The sequence below is a fragment of the Leptinotarsa decemlineata genome, unplaced genomic scaffold, assembly GCF_025532065.1.
Source record: "Leptinotarsa decemlineata unplaced genomic scaffold, Ldec_3_MD MMD2_tig00000035_RagTag_RagTag, whole genome shotgun sequence".
NCBI classification, from domain to species: Eukaryota; Metazoa; Arthropoda; class Insecta; order Coleoptera; family Chrysomelidae; genus Leptinotarsa; species Leptinotarsa decemlineata.
The window spans coordinates 11,299,577-11,324,696 of NW_027412540.1; the positions used below are offsets into that span (position 1 = coordinate 11,299,577).

General features: G+C 34.1%; 1 protein-coding gene across 1 annotated transcript in view; it reads right to left on the reverse strand.

Moving 5' to 3' along the window:
- The window catches only part of LOC111509913 (heterogeneous nuclear ribonucleoprotein C), a 650,389-nt gene that overhangs the window by 562,508 nt on the left and 62,761 nt on the right, over positions 1 to 25,120 (reverse strand).

Sequence of the window (25,120 nt, forward strand, 5' to 3'; positions counted from 1 at the left end):
TTCCTTTAATTTTTATTTATTCAATTATTATATTTTTTACTTGTAGGTTATTTCACTATCATTTCATTTCAGGTTTATTGTTGCTTAATATAATTGTTATTTTCAACTATTCTTTTTAATTATTCTTTTTTACTTGTTTCAGGGATTTCAAATCATTTTATATAATAGACAATGGAAGTCCGAACTAGTGAAATTCATCACGAAACATTGTCAATCACCTTCAAATAAAGAAATATATAGTATAGAAATTCATCCACAAATTTTGATTGATGATGTGAAAGTATAAAGCTAAAAAGGTTTTTCCCAAGTCGATCTCTCCTAAAAATATTTCCATTTCAATTCAAATAGAATTCTTATGGCTGGAATCAACTGAGCGTATGAGAATATGTTCACATCATCGTGACAAGAGCATATTTTTATCTTCTGATACATAAAGTAATAATGCAACGAAAGAAATGACTGCTTCCTTTTGTCATGTTATCCAACACGGTGCTGATAAGTCAAGTGTCTTATCCTGAAACTTCGAAGTACACAGCTGAGTATTTACTTAAATGACATATCACATTTTACAGTTTTTTAATAAATAGTATTTGTTTCAAATGAACGTTTCAATTCGAGTCTTCTGCAGAAAATTCAATAGATGCAATTTAATTAGAATATGAGATTTATGAGAGCCACCATCACGTAGCTGAGTTGTTTATTATTCATTCTTCAAATATTTTGATTGATGATCAAGAGGTCGGGAAAAATTACTTTGGAATGTGATGGAAATTGCCGATACTCGATAAAACTCCATGAAGTTTTCAAATAATACTTTATTGTGAGATTTTCACAGGACAGTTCACAAACCGCAAGACGTGTTTCACGATACATTAACTTCCTCAGGCGTGTTCATAATGAGAAAGTTAGTTGAGCTGAAAAGTTTGTAGGCTAACATAAAAAAAATATTTTTCATAAAATTTTATTTCATTGATGAATGAAGTTGCCTTCGAGTGTGTTACATTTATCATAGCGATCATACAATTTTTCGGTATCTTTTTTCAAAATGGGCACCAGCTTCGGCGAGCATTCTGTCAAGGTCTGAGACCAGGAAAAAGTCGTTGGGGGTCAGATCTGGAGAATATGGTGGATGCGGAGGCAATTCGAAGCCCAATCCATGCAATGTTGCCATTCTCTCAATCAAATCAAAATGTACTTTATTGTTGAAGATGAAATTTCATTAACAAAGTGTTACTATTCTTAAAAATATAAGACACACAACTTTAAAGATATTGTCGAAGATGAAATATTATTGTCGAAGTGTTATTATTTCAAAGAATATAAGTTATACAAATTGAAAGTAATATTTGAACTTTTGGTGATTTCAGCATTTTGGGGTGAAAAAGTAGTCAGAAAGTGATAATATATATGCTACATACTGAAATAAATAATAATGATAATAATAATAATATTAATGAATATTCTCATGCAACACATAAATGTAAGTATGAGAATATAAAAACTATAAAGCATAAAAATATAAAAGTGAATGGATAGAAAATAACAGTAAGAATCAACTTCGCTTGAGCTATTCGCAGGCAGATGGCGCTATACGTAACCTCCTTGATAGGTTGTTCAAAAGTAAATCAAAATAAAAAACATATTTCAAGAATTATAAATTTTGTACTACAGATGAAATATATGAATATTTTCAATTACCCGTGATTCAGTACTGAAAAACCAAACAGAAGATACATTTTAAAATCTAATTCGATTATTTGAAAGCAAACCGGAATATGGATTTCAACAATGAAAACTTTATCGTAAATTGTACACCTAAAAAATTCAGTTACCTAAATATTTCAAAAAATCGAAAAATTAGAATTAAGGTCCTTGACATAGGTACATATCAGATTGATCTGAGAAATAAAATTATTCACTGAGAAAATATTTTTAGTCTATTGATATTTTGAATGAAATTTCAAATCAGAAAATGAAGACTGAATTGTTTTTTGAAATTATTACTGCAAATTTTCTCTTTACTCCGAAACAAATTTAACAATTGTACGCCCTCTGTTGGAGACTTACTAAGACCTCAAACCAATGTTCAAAATTTTTTATGTTGTTTGAGAGGAATTTTACGCCGTCTTCGGGCACCGTCTGTTAAAGATTTATAATACTAGTGACTAGAACTTGAAAAATAAAGTATTTTTGACAATAAATCGGACTAAAAAGTGAAAAATAAATATAATTTGAAAAAACTAAAAAACACGCTTTTGAAGAACATCGAACTAAAAAGTTGAAAGTATTTTTTTAAATAAGCTTAAAACAATACCGAACGACAAATACTAGTATTATTGTAAAAAAAGCGTGGGTGCTTCGTGCCATATTTTTATATATCAAGCGCACGTCACTTTTTTCACAATAATACTAGTATTTGTCGTTCGTTATTGTTTTAAGCTTATTTAAAAAAATATTTTTAACTTTTTAGTTCGAGGTTCTTCAAAAGCGTGTTTTATAGTTTTTTTAAACTATATTTATTATTCATTTTCTTCAAACTAAAAAAAATTGCTTCACTCAAAATTTTCTAGCCAACATACTAATAGTCCGACAGCTGTGAAATTTGTGTACTTGTTAGGTTAGGCTTAACTAAAAATCATATATATGTCTCGGAATAGCGCTGTGTGTGGTCCTATGAACTTTTCTGCCCATCTATAGCGGTTTTGTTAAACTATTCAGTGAAAACCTCACAATAAAGTGTTATTTGAGTAAATTACCATACTGGGTGATTCTCTACGGTGGCTCACCCCTATATCTTTTTTATTATTGGAGAAAAAAAAACGAAATTTGGAGGTTGTGTATTACAGTTCAATTTACATTTTTTGACATATCCACTTGTTTTGCCGTAGGTACTTCCGGCTAGACGGGAAATGACCCCGGGATATGAATGGAACATTCCATATATGTTTATTTATTTCATTTAAGTGATCATGAATTACCATAAAGTAAACAAGTCATCAATCACACATCTATATATATATATATATATATATATATATATATATATATATAAAAATGGATGTCTGTTGGTTGGTTGATTGATTGGTTGGTTGGTAAGTGATAAACTTCTACATCGCTCAACCGATCGTGATGAAACTTGACGTGTATAAGTAATTTTTCATAGAGGAGGTTTTAAGGCTATCAATTTTTCTGTAACTCGCCACTAGATGTTGCTGTATAACAATTTTTTGAAAGCACTGTTCTATAACGCAACAACTAGTTGTTGCGCGCAACTTCGCCCGCACAGTTGTTGTTATATATTTTTACTTATTTCGATCGAGAATGACATTTTGAATCTAACAAAACTTCGTTTGTCAATATTTGACAAAATTATTTTTATTCCAATTTTTATTTTTTTATCTAGAATGCCAATGATCGTATGAATCGCTTCATTCTTGATCAAGGCATCATAAGCCTACGACTTTGGGGCTTATGATGCCACAGTCGTTCAAAAAATTATTTCACAGTCGCAAATATGAATTTTTCCAGTTCAATTGTTGCGCGCATCACATTGATTAGCTGTTCCTCAGTGATGTTTTGGAATGCCACCCTTACTTCATGCTCTAGTTCTTCACGAGTAGCTGATGTTGTATTGTAAACTTGATTTTTAATATTTCCCCAGAGAAAAAAATATATCGGATTAAGATTTGGTGATCTATAGAATATGAAAAAAAAATAATACATTTATGTAAAAATATGACAACTATAGAATGTACCTCGCAGACCACTGAATAGGTACATAAGTGCCAATCCGCTTTTCTAGAAAGGTGTCATTCAGATGTTCTCTTACGACTTGAGAATTGTAAGGTGGCGCTCCATCTTTTTGAAAATAGATATCAACTTGTACTAGTGGCAAATCTTCAATGAAATCATTAATTCGATTTCTAAGGATATCTTTCGTCGAAAATTGATGGCCCAATATTTTTCCTCTGATAGTACCCATCCAGCAATTGAAACCAAATCGCTCTTGAAAATTTTCTTTTTGCATCAGATGTACACACACCAGTACCTTTTCTTATTCCTATTGAACATACTCAAGTTGGTAAATCGGGTTTCATCTGAATAAATAATTTTAAATGGAAAATGTACATCTTCTCTGTATTTAGTCAAAACCCAGTTGCAATCAGTCAATCTTCGGTTGTGATCGTTATCGTGAAGATGTTGGTGTAGTTGATACTTGAATGATCGATAATTATATTTGTGAAGAATTCTCCAAACGGACGAATAACTTATATCTCACTCAGAAACAATTTTACAAATTGACGCCGTACAATTCACTACAACATAGGCCGCCAACACGTCTACTTCTTTTTCTTCACCGACGATAAAGTTACTGGCATCTTCTTCTGGTTCATTTCGCAGCATAAATTCGAGCTTCATCAGTTGCATTCTTTTTTGTTTCTTCGTAAATTAGTACTTCGTCAATTTTCTCGTTTCTAGTGTAATTTGCCATTTCTGATTATAAAGTACACAACATATAAATTTTTAAAATGTGACAGCATATTCATTAGCCTATTTATTTAAGCAGTTCTAGCAACATCTTCAATTGTTTGTCACGGATATCTTGAACAACAGGACCTAGTACACCACCTCCAAATTTCGTTTTTCTATCTCCAATGATAAAAAAGTTATAGGGGTGAGCCACCTCAGAAAATCACCCGGTATACGATATACGATAATGATACGGGCAGTCACATTAAATCGTTAAACAAATAGCTGAGAATCGATTGCTGATCAATTTGGAATTTGAGGTACCTTTTCCGATTGATCCTTCATATACTGCAATATCAATTAACAGGAAAGTTCAGTAAGTTGGTTTTCTCTTCCGTATGTCTGTATAAAAGAGCTGCTAGTGCAAATAATATCGATATCGCAGCCTAACAGCGTGCGGATATATTGTTATGGAGCTCGCAATCCGAATATGATACCGTTTGTGTCCACTAATAAAAAAACTGCAAATGTTGGCTTTTGGTATTAAAGCCGCCGTTGTTGTAAAAGTATCGCAGCGCTGAGAGCGTGCGTCGAAATGTGAGTGAAACGAAAATATTTGTACATGACACCACATATGCACCATTTTTTCAAATATAGTTCGTTTTTAGAGATACACAATAGTTGGTTTGTGGCAATTGTGATTTATATTCAATTTGTCATCTTACCAATGAATAACTGAAGAAAAAGAACATATTAGATTTTAGGCTATATTTGAAGGGTAGGAGAAGAGCTTAACACAAATTTGAATTAAACTTTTTCATATTGATAGTGGTCGATATAGTTTCGATATTTTTGTTGAACCTATTGGAGAATTGGAATAATCTCGATTTACGGTTGATCCTTCATTTTCGCAAGCTCTATCAGTTTGGAGAACAGTATGGAGGAATAAACAATCTGAAAATTATAGTGAAAAATGTATATTTAGAGTATAATTCTATAACTATTCAAAACCTGTCAACTATATGCTCTTGTTAGTAATGAACTCTAGTTTAGTCCTACGAGTAGTCAGTAATCGCTGAGTAATTGAATTCAATCACATGTAGGAAAATTCGTAACTACACTTATTTTCAATACCCAGTAGGATCTGAATGCCTTCACCATTTTGTCAAGAGCTGGCAATTTACCAACTCAATCATTTAAATTTGCAACTATTTTAAAATGAATAAAATAACAAAAACGAAAAATATTTGTGAATAATTTCTCAGGGTGTTTCTCATTTAGAAACTTAATATTCTCCTCATTCGAAGATCCTCCACGAATGAATCCTATTTTGGATTTTTCCTGATATACAGGGTCCTGCAACAGTGGCGCGGTGTTCCATATCTCTATATAGGAAGCAGATAGGAATCTAATTTTCTATAATATTACCTTATTGCTCGAGCTCGACAAAATAAAAATATTGGCGGTCACACAGGGTGTTCGATTTTTTCTGGGCGGATCCCAACTGTGTCTTTTTAAATGGCAACCTATATTTTTTATCGCTTTTTCGGTTTCTTCATAGAAAATAAAATGAACTTTATGTATATCTGCACTTCGAAAATATTGACGATTTTCAAGATATCTAGCATGACAGGTTTTTTTTTCCAATATTCGTCACTCAGAATATTTGAAATTATAAAGTGGTGCCAAGTCCAGTTGAAATTTTTTTTTGGTCGAATATTCTACATTGGTAACTCTCTCAAACGATATATCTGAAATCGACCTGCGATATACAGGGTATGAAAAACCGCTTGCCAAATATTGTAAATGAAAATTTGCAAAATCTTCCTTATATTAAATGGAACACCCTGTATATTATTGATCCATAAGAAGCGCCAACGAAACCTCTACAAATTTCATTAAGTATTCCCTATGGCTAAGTTCAATAGTTTTTCTTAAATGAGCATTTCTTTCGAAAAATGGTCATTTTTTCAAAGCGAAATCCATTTGACGACTGATAAAAATATACGAAAGATATCTTGTTTCAATTTTGTACATTAGAAGGTGTCCAAAAAAATATTTTTTAACGAAATAAATGTATGTACCTATCACTTTTTGCTAAATGGAAAATTATTTTTTCATTGAATGCAGAATTTCACTCATAAATCGTGCAATATCAAACCAAACAAGTTAAAAGAAAGAAACATTATAAATAACTATTTTTTTCATGTTATTATATTCATTCAGAGCTTGAGTTCTAGATATTCAAATTTGTCAACTGGCAAATTACAAAACTACAAAAGGGAGAGTTTAATTAAGTTTGATAATGAAACTTTTATAAAATATGTTCAACATGTCTTCCATTTTCTTGAATGCAGAGCTGAAGTCTATGTTTGAAAGACTGTTCTACCCTGCGCAAGACAGCTGGTGTAATGCTGCGAAAAGCATTCGTTATTCTAAGTCGCATACTTTCGGGAGAAGTTGGTGGCTCAACGTAAACCATATTTTTTATGTATCCCCATAAGAAAAAATCTAGTTTCGTCAAATCTGGTGATCTAGCGGGCCACCGTACAGGCCCATTTCGTCCTATCCATTTATTGGGAAATACTTCATTTAGATGATCTCTCACTTCTGTCGAATAGTGAGCAGGTGCACCATCATGTTGCAACCACATTCTATTGCGGAGGTCAAGAGGAATATCATCTAACAAACCTGGTAAATCATTTCGTAAGAAATTGAGATACATTGCACCATTCATATGTCCCTCAAAAAAGTATGGACCAATTATATATTCTCCAATGATGCCTCCCCAGACATTTATCGACCACCTATGTTGATAATCCACCTGTCTCAATAAGTGAGGATTTTCTGTCGCATAATAATGGTAATTATGTCGATTTACAAATCCATTTTTATGGAATGTCGATTCATCCGACCATAAAATATTATTGAAAAAATATTCGTTCCGACGAATTTTGTTCATGGCCCAATTGCAAAATCTCACTCTTTTCTCGAAATCAGCATACAGTAGTTCTTGATGTAACTGAACGTGGTATGGATGCAAGCGATGTTTCTTCAATACTCGTTGCACTGATCTCTCACTTATATCCACTATTTCCCCAATTTGTCGTTGACTCCTACTAGGATCTTCTTCAACAGCAAGAAGAACTTGCAATTCATTATCTTCATTAGTAGCTGGCTTGATGCGCTCATGTTCGGAATAATTAATAGATCCAGTTTCAACGAATCGTCCCAAGACCTTTCGGAAAGATCTTTCATCTGGATGCCTTCTATCTGGATACCGTTGAGAATAAATTCTACTTGCCAATAAACAATTCCTGTCTGATTCACCTAATATGAAAATCATATCAATCAAATCACTTTTTGATAACAACATTCTGATGAAATTATACCGACAGTTCAACTTCACGATTGACTAAAAATTTCAATATTCATTTGCAGCCAAATATTTTTTTCTGTCATTTGCCAGACTACTTGATTTCCAATAAATATTTCATTCGCTGAAAGGTTGTTTTAGACCGAAAGAATATGGCATAAATTCCGAGATTTTTGAAATTATTGTAACTATTCAAGAACGTCCATTTTGTGGTGTAATTCGCAACTTGTTTGTCTAGCAACAGGTAATTTTAGGAATGGGCGATATTTTAAGGAAAGGGTATTTTTTGTATATTCTTATCAGTCGTCAAATGGATTTCGCTTTGAAAAAATGACCATTTTTCGAAAGAAATGCTCATTTAAGAAAAACTATTGAACTTAGTCATAGGGAATACTTATGAAATTTGTAGAGGTTTCGTTGGCGCTTCTTATGGATCAATAATATACAGGGTGTTCCATTTAATATAAGGAAGATTTTGCAAATTTTCATTTACATTATTTGGCAAGCGGTTTTTCATACCCTGTATATCACAGGTCGATTTCAGATATATCGTTTGAGAGAGTTACCAATGTAGAATATTCGACCAAAAAAAAATTTCAACTGGACTTGGCACCACTTTATAATTTCAAATATTCTGAGTGACGGATATTGGAAAAAAAAACCTGTCATGCTAGATATCTCGAAAACCGTCAATATTTTCGAAGTGCAGATATACATAAAGTTTATTTTATTTTCTATGAAGAAACCGAAAAAGCGATAAAAAATATATGTTGCCATTCAAAAAGACACAGTTGGGATCCGCCCAGAAAAAATCGAACACCCTGTGTGACCGCCAATATTTTTATTTTGTCGAGCTCGAGCAATAAGGTAATATTATAGAAAATTAGATTCCTATCTGCTTCCTAAATAGAGATATGGAACACCTCGCCACTGTTGCAGGACCCTGTATATATATATATATATATATATATATATATATATATATATATATATATATATATATATATATGGTATTTTTACTCATGAAAAATAGTAATTACGTTAATGAGAAAAGAATCATTCCAATCTACTGAAAAATATATGTGCTTCCATTTCAAATGATTCATTCTATATGTTCCTTACCAATGGAGTATTTGACATAAGTGGTTTCATGAATATAATTATGAATATGATTGTAACGTTTTGATTCAAAATTGTAATTCCACAGCAATACAAATTAAAATTGCTCAAAACAGAGCTCGATACAAGGTCAGTATTCGAACAGAAACAATTGAAATAAATAAAAATTTGAGACGAATATCAATTGAAATTGCATTACAACATATACAGTGTTCGTCAAAAGTCTTAGACTATATATGAACAGTACAGAATCTATCAAGTTGTCAACATAACCACTGTTATTTGATGGAATTGGCCGATACTTAATGAAAATTTATAACGAAATCGGAAAACACTCTATTCTGAGATTTTCTCTAAACAGTTTTACAAAAACACAACAAGTGTTTCTCTATACAATAGCTTCTTCAGGCGTGTCTTTATCGACTGAAATCTACATAGTCCATGCTTCATATATGTCTTTACAATTTGAAGTACCTTAATTTCAAGTTCCTGAATTTCACCTAACCAATTATTGTTAAATGTCTAAATTATTGTTGACTACCAATTGTCGGATTAACTTTAATCATAAAGTGAAATCGAAACAGAGTGAGTTTAACTGTTATGTGGATCATGTGTTTATATAGATGTGTGATAATATAATATCTTTATGTGTTGTTTCTCAAAAAATTTTAAAATAATGTTCACTATCAATTTTTGGTCATTGTCAGGAAAATACATAGTTGTCTATTTATTTCTGTGAAACAAACCACAATGTCATGAACGTACCAATTCCGTGACAAACACCATGATCAAGTCTAATATTTTTTGAGTCACTATAGAATTGAATGATCTTTTGTACAATAAATTCTCTATCGAATGTATAGTTACATTCGTCTTAGGAATCACACGTTAAAAGGTAAGACCTCGTTAGTCCTCAGCTCGTACAAGTTTCTCAACTCCTGAGAGTTGTCGTTCGTATGGGGGCGACAGCTGATTAAGGGAAAAACAGATTTTTTAAAACAGAATCGAAGGAATACTGAGAAACAAATTTCTGATATTTCCATTTCCATGGTTGAGTTTTGATTTTGTGAGTTATTTTTTTTCAAATGATGTTCGAAATAATTGTTACTATTTTGATAATAATTGGGAAAACTTTCATGCTTACTACATAGTTGCAGAAGCTACTGTTTTGTGGAACGCGTTTCCCCATAGTGGAAAACGTTTTTTATTCAACGTAAAAATTAACTAACCATAATCATCACTAATGAATAATGAATCACGAACTGAATAGCATGGCAAGTTATTCATGAGAGGATTTGTACTGTTTGTGTCAACTTCTGCTCCCAAATGAAGTTACTTTTTGAAAATAGCAAACATTCCATCTAGCCATGAATTGATGAAATTCTGTAGGTACATGATTATGGAATAACATAATATAATTCCAATTTCAATGCTTCCTTCATGAAAGTTTCATTATCATTCTCAATTTCTCCACATGAATATTTCTCATATAGAAATCTAATGATAGTTGACCGCCTGTTCACTTCAATAGATTTAGCACATATAATAATATTAATAAGCGTAAACTCTCTATGGCCTGGATTGATCCGAATTTGATACAATTTCGCATGAGCTAATCTTGCATTTGCTCAGACGTCTTGCGGTACCCGACAAAACAGTGAGATGCATTGAACAACTGATACTACTTTGGCGAATTTGCTTCACCATAACATCTGGTCAAGCAAGAGTCCAAACAGGGTGGGTCACTTTCAGAAGGGGTGTATTTCAGGGTGATTTCCTCATTCCCCTTCTCTTCTGCATCTCACTATTGCCATTATCCGTTGCGCTCAGAAATACTCGAGGGTATTACTGTGGCACCCCCGGAAACCGAAGGCACAAGGTCACCCATTTGTTTTATATGGATGATCTTGAACTTTATGCCTCTGGAGAGAAGGATCTCCATCAGTCCTTGAGGGTGGTGGAAGAGTACAGGCATGTTATCGGTATGAAATTCGGGATAGACAAATGTGCAATGGTCCATCTCAAAAGACGACGATGCGGGGACTACGGAGGGGATGTGCAGCTCGTAGATGGAAGCATCCTACACCATCTGGATACCGAAGAGACTTATACTTACCTCGGGGTGGAACAACGCCACTCACAAAATGTATCAGCATGAAAACCTCTCTTCGCGGCAAGTATCAGCACAAACTTCGACAGATCTGGTCATCGGAACTGTCGCAGAGGAACAAAGTTGCTGCAACAAATATGCTTGCCGTTCCAATCTTACTCTACTCGTTTAAAGTAGTGAAGTGGACTCGGAAGGAGCTGTATCAACTCGACATACAGACCTGAAAAATGATGCATCTCTATAGGAGTTTGCATCCCAAATCGTCCGTTCCACGGTTGTACTTCCCTCGACAATAGAGAGGCCGTGGACTTTTGAGTTTGGAGTGTCTACATGACAGAATGGTACTGGATACAGCCTGTATCCCACTATTGGAGAAACGCGTTCCACAAAACAGTATCTTCTGCAACTATGTAGTAAGCATGAAAGTTTTCTCAATTATTATCAAAATAGTAACAATTATTTTGAACATCATTTGAAAAGAATTAACTCACAAAATCGAAAATCAACCATGGAAATGGAAATATTAGAAATTTGTTTCTCAGTATTCCTTCGAATCTGTTTACAAAAAAATCTGTTTTACCGTTAACCAGCCGTCGCCCCCCAACGAACGACAACTCTCAAAGGTTGAAACTTGTGCGAGCTAAAGACTAACGAGGTCTTACGTTCTATCGTATGATTCCTAACACGGGTTGGACGATAGAAAGTGAAAATCGAATGTCCGACCTTGCGGTTCGAACTACCGGTCCACTCAGCGGTGGATTGGGTGACTGAAATTTGTCACCCACGTCAATCCACCAGGCTACCGCCCTATAGCAGATACTACGGTTATATATCAAGAATCAATTAATTTTATTAGTTTATTTTTTGTAGATCAAAATCGGGAAAACTGAAGAAATGAAGTATAGACCCATCTGTATTTGAAGGGGTGAGCAAAAATACGAAGATATGCCTAATAACCTCAACAATCAACACCTTTCGTATATGTGGATCAGCGAAAAAATGTATTTCAAGCTTCGAAAGAAGTTCAGTTTTCATTGAAATTGACTAGTTTCTCTGTCCACCCCCGTAAATATTGATGCAGCTCATGAAATGATTTTATCCAACTGTCGAACTCGGTCGAAACTTAGACACTAAATATATTGTATCAACCGTCCATTGTATTGTTCGCGTTGATTTGAACGTGAGAAAATATTCAGCAAAATGGATCCCAGAATGTTTAAATTCTGACCAGAAACGTGAAGAGTAGAAGCATTGCTTGCATCTGTTCTCAATTTGAAAAATATGAAAATTTCCTAAGCCGTGTTGCTACTGTGGAATTAACTTGGATATACATTTTTACGATCCAGAAACAAAACAGCAATCAATGGAATGGGACACTCTGTTTTGAAAAATCTGCCAAAACATGTTTTGCTTCAGGTTTTTTGGGGTTGACAATGATAATAAACACGGACATACAGGCATTATTCTTTGTTTTGATTTCAAAACTCATTCATAGTGCGTTTCTGAGATACTAAAAGAGATTCTCACACGAGATATAACCGTTTAAATGAATCCGTTTTCCGTTTAGGAAGGATCTTACTCAAGATTCCAGACATCATCAGAATTATATCAAATCGTACCAATGGAATAGTAAATACAATTAACGAACGTCATAAAAAGATATATAAAATATAAATTAGGTAAGCTTTCGCTGATAATTTCATGTTGAATAAAATGCTTACTCTGTCTCTACAAGTAGCATCATCCTGAACGGAAATGCAAAGACAAATAATGGTCGATTGAAGACGGTAGTTCTTATCAAATGACTGCCACGGGGGTCTAATAAATCTTTACTCGTGCTGGTGGTGTACATCCTGTGTTTGGACAAGGACTGTGTTTACTGATAGTATATTTGCTCAACACACGAAGGACCCGACGTTTACATGTCTAACGCGAATATATAAGTTACTTCAAGAATAAATTAGCAATGGCAGACTCAAAGGGTCATAACTTTCAACTTGGATTGTTTGCGGACAATTCATGCAAGTATCGAACAGTGTCAAAATCTAAGACATGAGACGATTCCTTTTCTCTTGAAAATGGAAAAATAAATGGAGAAAGTATATTTGAGTTGAGAGAAATGCTGTCATGAATACAGATCTGTACTAGCATGAATGTAGAATTATCAAGTTCCTTTTACATAAATACTTTTTGTATCCAAATTTTGAATTTCCAGTCAGATTTTCAGACATTTTTAAAACCGACCAAGTTGATGTTTTGATTCCAATAGGTGCTTCTATCCACTGTTGTCTTCTGAATGATGAAAGTGGCCACGACAACCGCAGCTCATTGTTGATAGTTGATGTAAGATGGGTTTAATTGATCTGAAGTAACAGAATGAGCTAGTAATGTAATGTATGCTTCTTATTCATTTCGACTGATTTAGGTATTGATTGATTGTAATGAAGTTCAATTGAAGTGTTCTTGTTCTGACAATCCACTTATAAAATAACGAACGACTTCATCAATAGATAATTCATTAGTTCTCACTATTAAAAAGTCATGATTTGGTTTTTTCAATTACTTAGCGAATAAACTATTTTTATTGTTGATTCATCAGGTTTTTACGTTTCTATACAAGACATAAAATATATTCTTTGGAAGAAATTGTGTGCAAATTCAATGAGTCTTACTATTATTGGGTTCAAATAATGGTGAAACGCCCGTTGAAGAGAGTATTGTATTTCTGATGATTGGAAAAAATGCTCAATTTGGATTAATTCTATGTCAGAGGTTCTAGATTCACTTTCATTCTGGACCTTCCACAATCTGAAGAATTAACGGAGCTGAATTATTACAGGAATGTAATGAAGAATGAATTGAAAAGTTCACCAAGAAATTGAATAACTGATTTACTCAGATGGATTAGATATAAACAGTTATGCAGCAGATAATGTGGCTCCTTGTCGTTCTAATCTATATGCACTTTCAAATCACAGTGGGACTACTTACAACGGACACTCTACACAGCATATTGCAGACACCCGTATAGTGGCATGTGGCATGAATACAACGATCCACACGTGTTCCCAATTTTGCCAAAATCACGTGTGAGCAACGAGGCATATGTCCTCTTTTATGAACAGGAGGGAACAAAGCAGCACCTTTGATGTGATTTATTTTTCTTCTTTCCTTTTTTTTTTATAATCCTAGTTCTTTGAATTGATTTGTATTTCATGATTGTTCCAAATTTCATTATTTATTGTAATATTTAAAATTTTTATTATTATTCACTCTTCAGAGGTTTGAATTACACAGTGACTTTTTTTGGGGACGTTGCCAGTTTGTTCTTTATTACACTTCAACCGATTATCTATCAACTTGGTTTTCTTTATTATTCATATTGTAGAAAGTTATACATCGAGAAACAGTAAGAAACATGAAATATCGACCAAAACAATTCATTTCTCCAACGTCATCGCAGATATAAAGTACTGTTATTCATCATTAGTCTGGACAAAATCGTTTTTGACTTGATTTCCACTTTCAAAACATAACTGCTCATTATTATGGCACTCTCCTACAACTAAACGTGGTTTCAAAAAGTTCATGGGATCAAGTTTTCACTATTATATATTTTTGTAACTTATTATTTTTGATTGGGGAGTCAGGAAAAATGACAATGACAGTAAAGCCAATTTACAAAGAGATTCACTTGAGAAACATGCATGTGTATGTAAGATGACATTCCAAGCAAATTATGAAAATTTATTGACAGTAATATTTGATACATGTGATTTTCAATTCATCTGCAGCGATGAATATGTTACAAAGAACATTTTTCGTTTATATTTTCATACTGAGCAAATGTGAAAATTTGTGAAAAAGGGGTCTACAATGAATTCACCAACCTTTCTCTCGAAATGCATTAGTACAAATAATGCGTAGAAACAATTCTATATTTGAGAACAAATTCTGATTTGATGGAAGTTATACAATGAATTCATACATTCACTCACTTCCTTGATGCATCTACTGAGATTTTTATGATAAAATTTAGAGGTAATCCAGGTTTACCTGAATATGTGAATCAGATATATACTCATTGACTTCTTGATTGTTTTGTGTGAACGTTTTTTCTCTAACACATAAATTCAACATTCGACGCTGAATCTATCTGCTGTCAACTCCACTACGTAGGCTTTGCAAACTCCTTGAATGTAGTAAGAACCCAAATTGTTTGATGAAATAAATGGTGAAGGAGCTAGTTTAATGAAATTGCATTTTCAAGTGAAAGGAAATTAATTTCTAACGTGTGGGTGATTTGAATTGCATACTTCAAGCGTATGCATCATGTGCTGTATGAATCTGTTTGTAAGAAAGCTACCAAGATGAAAGTTCAAATTTTGTAAGCTTGAGGACATCTTGTACTTGTCAATAAAATAAAACACGGATATTGTCAGATATCCCATGAATATCTTGTGTGTACTATTAGATACGATGACTTCATTGCAGAACATCTAAAAGTAGTTACCACATTATAAAATTCTCAAGGTATCCTGTACTACACGTTTCTAAAAATTGTCTCACATATATCCTTCGGTAACTTGAGAATTACTTATTCACGATAATAATTGACATGTGATATCCTAGCTTTGAGAACGGTTCAATTATCTTTCAGTTATTGGTTATCATTATTATCATCATCAACTTAAAGAATATACACTCTTCAACAAACTTATATTCATCAGTCTGTGTATATTAAAAGGAATGTTTATGGTCTTCTAGGCTTCTGAGCCGGTTCTGAATTTTTCTAACATTTCAAGTATCGAAATGTCAATTCCAGAAATACTTGCATCCTAAATCTTTTTCTTCATTGTTTGCGAAGTTACCCCAACGAAGTTACTCTCAGTAAGTGTTTACACTCTCGTGCACAAAAAAACAAATACATCTCTTTACTATTCTCCTCACTCAACTTCGATCAACTTTGCTCTGCATTTTACGTTGATACAACGCCGAAAATTATAATTTAACGCCGCGAAAGAAACGTATTACGGAAACGTCCATCATTTTCGAAATGAAAATCATATGTTTTTTCTGAAGTAAGCTGAAATTGAAACAAACTAAATATTAATCCCAAAATCCTCCAAATATCAATTGTCTATCTATTGCGGTTATATAAAAAAAATCTGTTTTTCCGTTAACCAGCTGTCGCACTCCTACGAACGACAACCCTCAGAAGTCGAAACTTGTGCGAGCTAAGGATTAACGAGATCTTACCATTCAACGTGTGATTCCTAACACGGGTTGGACGATAGCAATTGAAGATCGATCGTTCAGACTAGGGCTTGAACCACCGACCAACACGGCAGTCAATTCGAGTGAGTGAACAAAGCACCCACGCCGAACCGCTTGGCTACCGACCGACCTGAATGTTGACTATTATACTTTATCATTGAGGATACACTACAAAAACACAGTTTTGTCTATTTTCCACGATATTTTTTTAATGTTGACTAGTTTCGGCTATTACACCATTTTCAAAACTAACTGATTACATTTAAATCTGAGTAATTTATACTTAAGTTGTCTATCCTATCATGAATGATTTGATGCCTACATATTGTATACCTGAAATATCCATGAACATAACAAAACAAAGCTTTTGATATAATGTAGGTTTTGGGAACTGGATTAAAGGTTCAGGAGAGGACTATTATTTAGATCAGATTGTTCGTTGAGGACAAAATATTTGGGATTTTTCTTCGACCTGTTTATTTTCAGAGATTCCAACAGATTCATAATTTTCCCTTTTTCGCATGTGTGCGAAAAGTGTGTTCAAGTTCAACAAAAAAAATCACTGGAAAAGAAGCATCACCAGAAGAGATGCGTGGATCAGAAACAGAAGTTTCTTTTATTGAATTTCTCTAAATTACTTTCTATCACCCAATTTGAACACCAGAAATTCAATTGGAAAAAAGTAGATCATATTGTTGAATCAATTTTTGACACTGGCGATCTGAATGATGAAATTCAGAGCATTTACACTACACTGTCAACCCAGGGATAATTCATATGTGAAACAATGATTCACCAAGATGTGCCACTTCCTCATTACGGTGCACTCAGAGGAAGATTAAATGCTTTGGATATTAACAAACGATACTTATTTCATCAGACATGGTTTGAATTGTGTCGTATAGACGCTTTCTAGATCAATCGAACTTTTATATCATTATCATTATTTAATGAATCAATTTTGAAAAAACAAATATATGATCCTGTTGCACTTGATATTTCTAAAGCATGTGACCGTGTGTGGCATGAGGGTTTGCTGGCCAGACTTTGATGCTATGGCTTGTCGGATCATTTTTGTGTGTGTCTCTTCAGCTTCCTGAAAAAAACGTTTATCATCTACGCTGGTGTTCCCCAGAGATCCATATTGCCTCCAAACCTCTTTTTATTGTATTCCAACGACTCATTGGAAAAAACTAAGAATCCAATATATAGCTTTGCTGACGACAGCACACTTGTCATATTATTTGGATTCCAGGACATCGGCTGCGGATGCACATCTTCACCAGCAACGGGAGGTTGCATATCTTAATGAGGATCTAGAAGTGATTTCGAATTGAGGTGGAAGTGACCAGGTTCAATACAGTTCCACAAAAACCCAGGCTTCAATTTTCCGAGCTGGATATAATGATGTCAGGTCATTAAATTCCACTGTCTGCTTCGATGAGTTTGTTGGAGGTTAAAATAGACACCAATATGTCCTGTCACAATCAAGTCGCTAGAATTGCAAAGGGTGCTACACAAAAGCTTGGAACACTGTTACGAACCAAAAAACAGTACACACCTCAGCAACTTTTGATACTTTATAATGCTCAGATCAGACCTTCTTTGGAGTATTGTTCTCATGTATGGAGCTTCGCCCCTAAGCATACCCTGAAGCTGCTGGATTCCATTCAGAAAAGAGCCATCCGCCTGATTAGAGACGCGAACATCACTTGCAACCTCGATAGTCTGGAACATTGAAGAAAGGTTGGGAATTTGTCACTTCTGGGATACTTTCACGAGATGTGTTCAAGTGACTTGGCACATCTGATTCCACCAAGAACGGTGATTATCGCAAATACGCCACGGACTGTGGCTGCTCATCGTTTTGAGGTTCAATTCAGAACTGCTTTAATGTGGAATAAATTTACTGAGAACATTTTTTCAAATGGATTCAATCTACAGCCATTCAAATCCAATGTAAATCACTACTTTTGCCCAGGCATCGCTTTCAAAGCATCTCTAAGATTTTTCTGTAGTGTCTAATCTTCGTGAGAAACGTATTAAAAAATCCAGGACTGAAACGAAGTCATTAGGAGAATGTAAGGTTTTTACAAACAAAATGTAACTCGAATACTCTTTTTCTTTGAAACTGGTAACCAAATGAGGTACAAAGTAGTCGCAATAGTTCGGTCTGTTGCCGCGTATCCTTATGAGCTAGTGTCTCGTAACGTAATACCGTTCATGTACGTTACATCTTGAATATCCTCTGATGCGACATCTGAAAACTCATAAATGGGGGTTAGTTTCGTACGTTTAGGAGCGTCAAAATGTTAGTGATGAAGTTTGTCCTCACAAGCCGTAACGTGTACGTACTTACGTAATGGACCATTTGTCACAAACACGCTTTTCAGTTACACAAGTGTTATGTATAATATGTATCAGTACTTCGTCTCCAGTCGCCAAAACGTAACATAACTCGATTACGTTACGGGTCATTTGTAACAAATCACCCCTCACGGGTACACGTGACAAAGTGTTACGTATAATATGCATTAGTGTTCTGCCTCAAGTTTCCATGAACTGAACTGTTTGCGTTACGAGTCAGTTGTCACAAATAGATACGAGTCTTACGGGTACACGTTTCAAAGTGTTACGTACTCATTACTCCTTCTCCAATAGCCGTAACGCAGTATACGCGGTTAAGTTACGCGTCATTAGAAACAAACTGTGCCTTTCGAGTACATATTCCAAAGTGTTACGTAGTATATGCATCAGTATTTTGCCTCAAGTTTTCGTGAAGTGAACTGTTCGCGGTTACGTTACTGGTTAGTCGTTACAAATGAGTACGCGTCTTACGGGTACACGTGTCGAAGTGTCACGTAAAATATGCATCAATACTCCTCCAGTTGCCTCAACACAAAGTATTCGCGGTTACGTTACGCGTCATTTTTTACAAACTACGCCTACCGTGTACACGTGTCAAAGTGTTACGAATACTATGAAACAGTACTCCGTCTCCAGTCACCACCAGTTAACGTATCAACGGTTATGTTCGGGGTCATAACTGATGTATACACGCCTTATGGTTACACGTGTCAAAATGTTACGTACAATATGTATCAAAAGGTACTACGTCTCCAGTCGTCGTAACGTAACGTGTTCACGGTTTCATTACGGGTCATTGTAGATAATGAGTATCCATTTTGGAAACTTTGAAGAATGCTAGTTGTCACCAACAAAATTGGACGAGGAGAACGTCAATTCAAGCATTTCATTAATGCCCAATTTTCCGGAAGTATAGAATTCCCGTTACTTCATAACAACGTGACTTTGGCGTATTATCGGATGAACTACAATTTGTCTTAATGGACAAATGAATAGGTTTCCCCGCCCCTATCGGTCACGCAAGATACTTATTGGAAAATAAAATAGCATACAAAAGATCCTCATCACTCTAATGTATTAGGTCGAATTATCAGATTAAATTTATTATTTGCTCGGTTCTTTCAGAGAAAAATATATATGAGGAATATTTTAGGAAAATGTTCCACTATGAACGTCGAATTCGTTTGATTATCTTTTATTCACTAGCTGTTTTAGTATTCGTTTGGATAATTCATATGTACGAGTACCTATAGCTTTTCCCTCGTTTCTTTCGATATAGTCAGATGTTTTTTGAAATTTAACAATCATCATATTGAAAATAATTCAGTTGCACAATTTTATGAAAATGTCATTATCTTCATCCTCTATTCAATAGAGGATGTCTGAATAATATTTTCACCAATCAAGTTAACGTCTTCAGTATATGAAGTAAATAATTTATCACTCTAAAACTGGTCTGCCTTCATTTATAAACCCGGTACACTTTCACATTCAAGCTTACATCAATGATTTCGGATAGAAATTCACGGAAAATATTCTTGTGAAAGTTCTGGCTAATTTCAACAGAACGATTTATATAAAGGTAAAGAAAGGACTGTTTGGAATGGGACCTTTTTTACCATTCATAGTTCTCTAGCTTCCAGACTTTCGGAAGCATCATGTACCTATCACAATAATTTTGGACAGTTTTCATTCATTTTATTCATTTTTTGTGCAAGATACAGGCTTTTCAATATTCTACCAGGCCTGTTAATGAGTTACATGAAAGTGAGTTGCATAAATCGTGGAATTTTATTTCAAAGTAGTTCTCCTCGAAATATTGAAATGAATTCGTTCTTATGGTGAGGTAGGATCAATTAAACGCCTCCATCATGAATCCAATATGGTGGAAATAAGAAAATGGCGGTTTATCATTTATTTAGTAATTTGATACGGTATCAAATAAAAGGGTTTGATGAGAGAAAAATGATGAGCCAAGTAACATGCAGCAAAGTCGTAATTTATATTATAATTTTCATATTTACCCTCATTTTGAATCTAACATGACATCAAAAAATGGCAATTCTCAATTCCATTATAATATGATATTGGCATCAAATGGGCTTGAAGAGCGAAAAGTGATGAGTGAAGTAATATAAATTTGAGTTCAATACGACGGAAGTAGCAAAATCGCGATTTATAATTTTGATAGCAACCTCTACATGATATGACTATCAAATAAAAGCTTGATACGAAATACGATAGGTGAAGTATCGTCATTTTGAACCCAATATGACGGACACCTTTTCATTGAATTGAATAGCTCAAAAGTTACAGAAAAACCGTCATGTTATAGTAATGGAACATAATACAAACTGAACTACTCACCGAATACCGTTATCTTTGACTATAATTATTATTATATTGTACTTGTATTCAGTTTACAGTTTCACTGAAAAATTGTCACAAATTGCTAACAAAATTAACACTCAAGAGTTTGTCAAATTTGGTGAAATTAACATAACTTCTATCAACACATAGCGCGACAAATTTTCGTCAAAAGTATAAATTGAATTTGAGTGCAGTGTTGAATGATGAACAGCGATAAATTTGTGCTCAGTTTTTGTTTCCAGAAATATTTTCTCACAATTATTTTATTGAATTATTGGTATTTATTGCAGAACTTCCTTCTACAAATTCAGTAGCAATTTAATTATAAGATGATGGAAGTGTATATTTGGAAAACCAAGAAATAAGCCATTCCAACTTTGTATGTGAGGAAAAATGAAAACTTCTCAAGTTTTCAGTAGATATTTGGAAATAAATCTGATATGACATCATTTTATCATGAAGGGACATAAAAGAAAGCAATATTTTCGTCATATCTAGTCTATAATGATTTCAATCTACTGCCAAAATACGAACCTTCATTAACAATAAAATGGATCTCGTTATATCAGGGCTTTTCGGGGTTGTAGGAGCAAATGAAACAGCTGTGGATCGCCTATGTTTGGAAAATGATGAAACAGCAGAGCACATAATTTGTACCTACCCCGCTGGGGACCAAATCAGGTTTTTAGAGTTCGGCAGAGCCGTACTCTTACCATCTGACCTGAAAGACCACTCACCATACAAACTAATCGGCTTCGTTAAGAAGCTGGGTTTATTTGGTTGAGTTTAAATAGGTGTGAGCTACAATAAACCCTTGCGGGTTGCGGTGGATGTTCGAATATATCCACTCACTTTGGACCTAATCTCACCTAACCTAACTCTAATTGGTTAATCTTCATCTATCTGATAGTTACAATCTTCATTCGGGTTTGGAGGCCGTCGTAGTTTGGAACTGCATATTAATGTTTCGCTCCAGATGAAGATAGTAACACTGAAAATCTCGGCCGCGAAAACTTCAACCAATTTATTATTTGTCTGATAGTTTTCTAGGAAACATCAGTTTCTCAATTCAAAGTAATATTCAAATATGCAACATTTTTCTAACGAAAAAGTAGAATAGATGTAATATTACGAAAAGGAATGAATAACAGCCAGAATTGTATTTCGCCGCAATTTAAATTCAACGACTACAAATCATTTCGCTACAAAACACCATGTCAAAATTACCGCCTTTATTGCGAGAAACGCTTTATTTCGCTGTTTTATTATGATTATTCGGTATTTTGAATGATATCACTAGATTATATTTGAAATGAAATAATATACCAACAGTTATATTTCATTTTTATATTTCATTACTAGAATCAAGGTGAGATGAATCTATATATAATTCATTCTTTAAGTGGTAAATGATAGATGCTGCGCTCACCCACTGGCTCAACTAGTGTGAAGCTGCATTCAATGGAGAGCACAAAAAAATTATGACAGCATATTTTTGCTGCTCCTTTCTGTGGAAATAGCACTATCAAAGCAGTTGCTATCAGCACTATCAGATGAATTGAATCAAATATTATCTAAATACACTTTTCTTGTGGGGGAGTTATCGTTTTCTACTGTTATTTGGGTGTATAACCTTCCGAAATCTGAAATTTTAGCAAGGATCAGTCAATAGAAAATCTGATAAAGTGTAATGGACGACCAACTGAAAAATCCACTACTACGTAGTCAGTAACTTGTCGTATCCATAAATTTTGCCTACAAATTGAATAATCATTTAAAACAAAGGGAAATTTATTCACTGAACTTTCTCAAGATGTTCGACGTTCCGCAAAATAATTGTTTTTGGTTTTCAAAATCCAAAATTCACTTGAAAATAACACCTCAATTGTAAATAGCTACTCATCGAAATAGTACTTTTCGGTGTATTGGTTGATTTCCGGGTTTTGCCCTGATCTTCCATGGTTATAATTTCCATACGCTTCAACTGCAACTGCGGTAGTCATCTTTAGTGACGTGGTCGAAGTACTATTCTTGATGTGTCAACTGAAATTGTTTTAGTTGACACGTTCAGACTTCAATATTCACAATATCATCAAGATTGAAATTTTTCTAGCTTCTGCAATAAGCAGCGACCTAACCCATATTATGATTAAAGCGATAATTTAAATTGAGTGTTTGATAGTCTACTGATTTTACATAGAACAACCAATCACAAACTTCACATAGATATAGTAAAGTATCCATTAGGGTCGGACGAACACGAAATTATTTCGATTTCGAGTATTGTAGAACAACCCGAATTGAATAAAAATGTCTACCACAGATTAGCTGAATGGAAAGACCTTCAAGAGCAATTCCAAAGTTTTTTGGATAAGACCTCAACTTTGAGATACGAAATCATATGGCTGTGAAGGCACACTAGTCACTCCATTAGAATCCGACGCATGGTCTCCAATCACTGAAGCGAAAAACTATGACTCCATGAAAGTGAAACTATAAATTATAAAATATTGATTTTTCTATAGATATCTCTGATCAGTGGCTGAATATAAGTCATAATTTCATTAGTGAAAGAAGTAAATGGTTCCACAGCAACAATAACAACTAGTTGAACAAGTTCATTTGCTCATCTTACATACCTGTTAGTTTCTGCGAGATAAACCACCCATCATTTTCGCTCTATAGTGTTCGTTGGCATATGACAGAACGAATTCTGAAGAGCTTGCTAATATAGTTGAAGTAACTGATATAGTAATTTTAAAAGCTATCGGCGAACTCAAAGGCCAAAAAAACCAATACAAAGAAATAATGCCGCCACGAATTAGTCCACGTGGACTGAAGAACTGGCGGTTCGTATTGGATAATTTTTACTAACCGAGTTTTATGACTGGCTGAAGAGTCATAGAATTGAATTTGAAGTCATGTTACGGTGACCAATAGAATGTAGCAAAGAGTACCGCCGTTCAGTTCAGGAACTGATCGCGATTTGAGTGTTGAAATTAGATATTGGTGAAGTTATAATTACTTAATTTTTTTGTTATTTGTTTAAAATATGACGACTTTGGACAAGTACTAATAGTAATAACGAGTGTGATAACAACGCAGACCTTTTTCCTGCGTAGTGATTTCAATAGCGATGGTGAACAATGCAAACCAGTGAATAAGATTCGGACGTATTTGAATATTGAAACACAGAGAGTATGTTTCAATGTATATAAGAATTTACATATCAAGTTTGATTTCGAGGGAAAAAAATAATTAGAAGCAACATCAGATTTGACCAAAATTCCTTTCTCAACTGTATGTAAAATAGTGAAAAACAAACCTTATGAACGCAAGACGAGATGTGATGCGGGATTACTAAAACTTTTAGATGTTCATCTAATAAAATCATTAAAAAAACAATATACGACTGTTACAAAAGCAATGAGATTCCTATAATTGAAATCATAAGGAAGAAATTGAATACTTCCGGCCATAACGTGAGCTGTTGTGACAAAATTCTTCAGAATTGAATAAAGAAACTAGGATTTAGATTTGGAATAATAAACGAAAGTCAAGCAGATATGGAAAGCAGAAAAATAGTGGAATTGCGTAACAAATACTTAGAACTAATAACTGAATATAGACGAAACTTGATATGACACTCACGACACAGTAACGAAAGGGTGGACTGATGATTCGAGAATGTGTACGCCTAACATGCCTGCAAACAAAGGATCGCGACTAATTGTTGTGCATTGCGGAGGAAGTAAAGGATGGGTTCCGAATTCATTGAAATTATGTGGAAAAAACTTGAGGACTGCAATGTTGACTATCATAACAACATGGAAGCTTATGTTTTTGAGGAATGGTTTCAAAATACATTGGTCCCAAATTTGGATGCGAATAGTGTAATAGTTTTTGACAACGCTTCCTATCATTCGCGACAGCTCATCAAAATACCGAATAAAAATTCGAGGAAAGATGAAATATAAAGTTTTTTAATGGATAACGATTCATATTCTGAAGATAACTATGCCAAAAACCAA